Source organism: Pseudorasbora parva, chromosome 2, assembly GCF_024679245.1.
Source record: "Pseudorasbora parva isolate DD20220531a chromosome 2, ASM2467924v1, whole genome shotgun sequence".
NCBI classification, from domain to species: Eukaryota; Metazoa; Chordata; class Actinopteri; order Cypriniformes; family Gobionidae; genus Pseudorasbora; species Pseudorasbora parva.
Window position 1 is genome coordinate 21,807,825 of NC_090173.1, and position 6,141 is coordinate 21,813,965.

At 38.3% G+C, this 6,141-nt stretch overlaps 1 long non-coding RNA gene across 2 annotated transcripts in view; it reads left to right on the forward strand.

Moving 5' to 3' along the window:
- The window catches only part of LOC137094600 (uncharacterized), a 305,846-nt gene that overhangs the window by 41,858 nt on the left and 257,847 nt on the right, over window positions 1–6,141 (forward strand). For both annotated transcript variants that reach the window (XR_010908687.1, XR_010908686.1), the window contains one exon: window positions 904–1,046. This is a non-coding gene — a long non-coding RNA (uncharacterized lncRNA). The remainder of the gene's footprint in view (window positions 1–903; window positions 1,047–6,141) is intronic.

The following is a 6,141-nucleotide window of genomic DNA, read 5'->3' on the forward strand; positions in this document are numbered from 1 at the left end:
ACACAAAAGGTCATTGCAAAAGAGTCTGGGTGTTCACAGAGCTCTGTGTCCAATCACATTAATAGAGAGGTGAAGGGAAGGAAAAGCCGAGCCACGAATGCTGTGCTAAGTGAGCTAATCAATAGGAGATAAGTTTGTGAAATCTAATTACATGGAAATGCATGAATTATATCTGTTTATTAAAATATATGGTTGACTAATTACAAGGGAAGAAGGTTTCCCATGTGAGATTCCAAGTCACAGTTCATCACTTAGCACAGCGTTCGTGGCTCGACTGGTCAAGACTGTTTTCCAAGATGACTACTGTCTGTAAACGCGTAATGTACTGTGTTTATAAAGTATCTTCTTATTAAACTGTTTTACACTTACAAAGTTCTCAATGCTTCGGTTTGGATGTAGGGTCCCTCATTATGCTACCGTGTTAGTGTGAGGCTATCAACTAGCAATTTAATTTTACTTACTCTGTGCCCCATAGACTAGCGTTATAAGCTAATCTGTTTTTAAAGATCTTTACATTCGATTTTCATGAAAACGCATCCCAGAGAATGATCTACACAGTAACCATCTGTTAATTACAGATTGGTCATTTTTTGGTCATTTTTCACCAAAGTTGTCCTTTAAGGATTCCTTGGTAAACAGAAAGTTCAAAAGAACAGCATTTATAAAAAAAAAAAAAGGAAATAATTTGTAAATTTTATAAAAGTCTTCACTGTTACTTTTGATCAATTTAATGCATCCTTGCCAAGTGAAAGTAATTATAAAAGTATATAAACAATACTTTATTTGGAAATTCCTGTAATAGGGAAGGACTTTCCTGTATTAAGACATTCACCATTTATGTTTGAGCTTATCTTCAGAATCTGGTCAGCTTTATTGTTAACTTTGTATTGTTAACTTTTTCAGTTAAGGAGTTGATCCAGAAATCTGTTGACCGAGGTACAGCAGAGACAGACCTTGGTCCGCTCAAAGGACGACGTCTCGGCTAAACACCCGCCGTTCCTCTGAAGCTTCCCTACAGCCGATCAATACTGGAGTTGAAGATGCAGGTCAGCTGATGCACTTACAGTAAGAGTAGACTGATGAAATATTTGGGTGGAAGGTCTTAACTTTGCAAGTAAAATGGCCCATTTAGTGAATAGACAGACATCAAATGCACACCTTTATTAGCGAATGTGTAAATGGAGCATGCTAAGAAAAATGTAGCTACTGAATAAGTTGGGGTTTGCAGGGTTTTTCTCTACAGGATTTGGGTTAGGTTGTGATAAAGAGCGTGTACAGATCGGTCATGGACATGTTTCACATTTATTTTGTTTGAAGGGTTTTTTCTTAGCAGGATTGTTTCTTAGCAGCAAAGAACGCAGTTGGAGTATTCACATTAGCTGTGTGAATTGTGTATTGATGTTTAGCACAAATTTAGGTCTTTGTAGTGAAACACAAGTCTGTTTCACTGCAAATCACAGGTAAACTCAGCTGTAAATGCGCTACAGACCATTTATTTACACAATCTTTTTAAATATAACGTTTTATGAAGCAAAATAAAAATTTACTCAGCGAATTACTCAGGAAAAATACGTTGGTTGAGTTTCATGTTAAAACTGCAGTGACAGGCACATAAATATTTTCTGTTCAGTAAATCTGACTGAATCCATGTGATGACAGTCTGCAATTTGAGTTTTTTGTGGACACTAATGCGCTTTAGTTGTGACCTTTAACTAGTATTGTGACACTCACAGTGTCAACACGACCGCTCTGTGTTTCTGTATTTCCCTGATGCTATGTTTCATATGCACCCATGTATCCCTTCATGTGAGTTATCTTGTAAAACCTGTGTAGAGATGTATGTAGTTTTATTCTGGGCATCCAAATCTCCCTAGATGGTTAAACTGAGTTAAATGACACTCTCCATCTATTCAAAGCCCATGCAGGACACACAAAATGTTTTCTTTTAATCAGAAAGACTTGTAGTTCATGAAAAAAGAACCTCAGATCCCACCACCATGTTCATCATATTTATATTGACGTTATTTATTGATGTTCATTACTAAATGTACAGGAGGCTGGATTTTGAGCGCTAGATTTTGGACAAAAGCCAAAGCAGCGGTTCCACTTCACTTCGTTTGGATTTGGCTCTGAGTCTCTGCAGACAACGGTTGGGTCTTAACTGCCATTTTCCTCAATAGTGCTGAAGTTATGCAGCTCACGACCGCCCATATCTCATGCTTGCGTTCGTATCTCCTGTCCTCCTCATCTGCGCGAGCTGGTACAGAGGCGGATAGAAATGCTTAATTATTAATTGGCTTGTTGTGTTTGTGCCGGGAGGCAATAAATAACGTTCTCGTCTAATGAATAATGGGGTTGTTTCGGGGGCCCCGGCTCAACCGCGGATCCCCACGGTGAGCCATTAACGTTTTACAGTGTCTCCAGCGCTCCGAGGAAGCCGGTTTCCTGCCAGCCCATTACCCGAGCACCAGGGAGGCGGGCGACTGGACCCACTCCGGAGCAACATGTCCGACCCTGGCGGCCCGAGAGGACAAGTGTAGCCGCAGGGTCGGCCATGGGCCGCTGGAGGGGAACAGAGCGGGTGACTAGTCAAAAAAGTTTTATGGCAAAGTTTGTGATTAGCACTAAGGCTCGCGCAGGGCCTAAGGGGTCGAAGGTCTGTTAGTTTTTAGTTGATCAGCATCAGAAATGAATTATTAATACAGAGATGTTCGTGAAGTGACCTGGTTTTTGAAGTGTTTGGGTGCGCAGTTATATAAAGAAGAAATTTAGAAGAAACAGTTTTGCTTTTCTTAGACACTATCTTTACTGTTTTTAAAAGACTGCTGATTAATGAAATTCATATTTTCTTGGAAAACACCTAAATTATTGTAATTTAAAGGCATTAAAACCAATTGAAAGCTATGCATAGATGATATGTTTTATTTTGTTTATTAATAGTCATTTTATATATGACCTTTCCCAAGATTAATGCCAACAGATTTATCAATCAGATTAATATAGACAGATTGTTGTTGTCTATGTGCAAATACAGAAGGGCCACTTCACTAAGTTTTAGTGTCCCTCTCCATGAGTGCTATTTTTAAGGTATGCCGTGTCATGTTAGACACCAGCATTCTGTTTGATAATTTTGTGTTCTTGTCTTGTAGTTTTTTTTTACTTTGTTGATTCTGTACTGTATGTTGTCAGGGTGTGGTTTAAGATCCTGATATACAAAAGAAATGGAAGAATGAACTGGTGTAATGTCTTTTTGAACAAAATCAGGCCAAAACAAAGTTAATTTGGAGTTCACTCCGGCTGGTAAACACCTTAGACTACCATTGGTTTGTGGCGATTATGGAATACAGTTGCAAGAAAAAGTATGTGAACCGCTTGCAATAAATAAATTATATATATATATATATATATATATATAATATACACACACACACACACACACACACACACACACACACACACACACACACACACACACACACACACACACACACACACACACACACAGTACAGGCAAGTACAGTATCATCCTTTTCAAAAGTTTTCTAACTTTTTTCATGTTTAATCATGTAAAGCTGCATGCTTTAAAGGTGCAGTGTGTAGTATTTATGGAGATCTATTGACATAAATGCAATATAATAAAAAATAACGATTTTAAGTGGTATATACATATCTATCTACATGCACTGCGGGTCTTCTTACAGTGAAGTCACCATTTTACTCCGTCGTGTTTCTACAGTAGCCCTAAAAAGACAAACTTCAATACAGTCACTCTCTGCTTTCTCAGACGATGACCTTTGTCCTGTGTCGGCCACCGTAGCTTCTCTATGTGCTTTGAAAGGGAGGGGTGGATGGTTGCTATTTACATTTTCACCACTAGACGCCGCTGAAATTTATGTAATAGACAGCGAGTTGTTGAAGTTGCTACTGCTGTCCAAATTTAAAATATTGGAGAGGGTTGTTTCCCCCGGCCTCTCCTCCTCACAGGAACGAGTGCAATTGACAATGAAGCGTGGGCTGCGTTTGGGTGTTTCCCAATAGTATATTTCCACCAAGGTATTCAACTTTTCAATTTTTTTTAGTTTTATCAAAAAAAGGAAAAACTTCACTGTGAGTGTATCGGGGCTTTTAGTGAGACAAGTTGCCTGTTGTAGAAGCTGGAGCTATGCTGACTATAAAAACATACCATACCATACTTATTACGATATTTATTTACAGGTCAGGGGTAAATTTTCTAAATTAATTTCACAACACTATTTTTTAAAGCATTAAAGACAATTTAACATTACAGTGCTTAATAAAATAATAACATAGAAAATAATAATAAAAAACTATGCAAAATAACTTTACTACCCTACAATGGAAAGGGTTTCTGAAAGGTGGATGGCTATTTTTGTGTAGTTCTGAAACATCTGCTATCCTGAACATCCACACATGCTTGTTTAGATCTTACATTCTCTCTCTCTCTCTCTCTCTCTCTCTCTCTCTCTCTCTCTCTCTCTCTCTCTCTCTCTCTCTCTCTCTCTCTCTCTCTCTCTCTCTCTCTCTCTCTCTCTCTCTCTCTCTCTCTCTCTCTCTCTCTCTCTCTCTCTCTCTCACACACACACAACACTCTGTCTGTACACACACAACACTGTCTGTACACACACATGCACACACAACTTGTCTCCATGTCAGTTGATCTGTTCTGAGAGGTCATTTTTCAATAGTAGAGGTAGACAGGTCTGTGCAGGGATCAGATTGATTTGTCCCCAAACTTCACAGCACTGCAGCAGGAAACCTCACAAATCAACACTGTCATACCTCCCGCTGTAGCTCCACATTCAGTGTATGTTTTTGTATTTGTATGTAAGTAAAGAGAAGGTAGAGGAGAAAAAGGTTAATAAATAGAAAGCATATTGTGTGTGTGTGTGTGTGTGTGTGTGTGTGCGTGCGTGCTTGCATCTATGTACATACACATACATGCATACACACACACACATGGTTTGTCCTTCCATTGTTTTAATGTCAGCAGTCCTCAAGCTGTATGAACTCCACAATTTTTTGTAAAACCTGACGATCATGTTCTCCAGCATATTGTGCTTCATTGAAATCAAAACATCTGACCATATATCCTCAAATTTTATTTACAGGTTTAAATAAGATATTCAGAGCAGGTGTATATTAAAGTTTTAGGTTGCATTTTATGTGCAACAGACATTCTTTATGAACATACTGCTGTGTGTGTACATTTATTCATATGTATGAGTACCTCAATACATTCAGGTCGTCTCTCCCTCTCTGTTCTGCATGTATATTTCATGCATGTGACTGTGTAGAGCGAGCTGGTTCCTCAGAGGTGTGAGGTGCGATGCAGGCTAGGAACCATGTGCCTTCATCAGTATGCGTGCTGGGAACCAATAGGCCCGCAGGGGGAAGAGTTAGTGTGCGACACGCATGGCTTCCCTGCTTTAATTTCCCTCCATTTGAGAACATTAGCTCTGACAAAGGCAGAAAGGTACAGAGGGACCACTGAACAAACAGAGGGAGAGAGAGACTGTATGCTTGATAGAAAGATGGGCAGAATAGATGGATAAAAGGAAATCTGAAACTAATATAACGTCTTGTGATACACAGTACTTTTCTTTTGCAAGCATGCAACTCTTACAACATGCACTCTTAAAGAGAAATCACTCAAAGTTGTGCTTTTTAATGGATTTTTTTGTCATAATTTAGGCCTGTACATTTAAGTTACTGTAAATGATTGTCTAATTCCTAAAATAGTCCAAACCAAACCATACATTTAATTTTTAATAAAAATAGAAATAAAACAACTTTTCAGAAATCTTTAAAATAATCACCAATAATGTATGCCAATATATAAACCTGCATGGTTTATGCAGTGGGTACAGAAAGTATTTATAGACCCCCTTACATTTTTCACTTTTTGTTATATTGCAGCCATTTGCTAAAATTATTTAAGTTCATTTTTTTTCTCATTAATGTAAACACAGCACCCCATATTGACAGAAAAACACAGAATTGGTGACATTTTTGCAGATTTATTAAAAAAGAAAAACTGAAATATCACATGGTCCTAAGTATTCAGACCCTTTGCTCAGTATTTAGTAGAAGCACCCTTTTGATCTAATACAGCCATGAGTC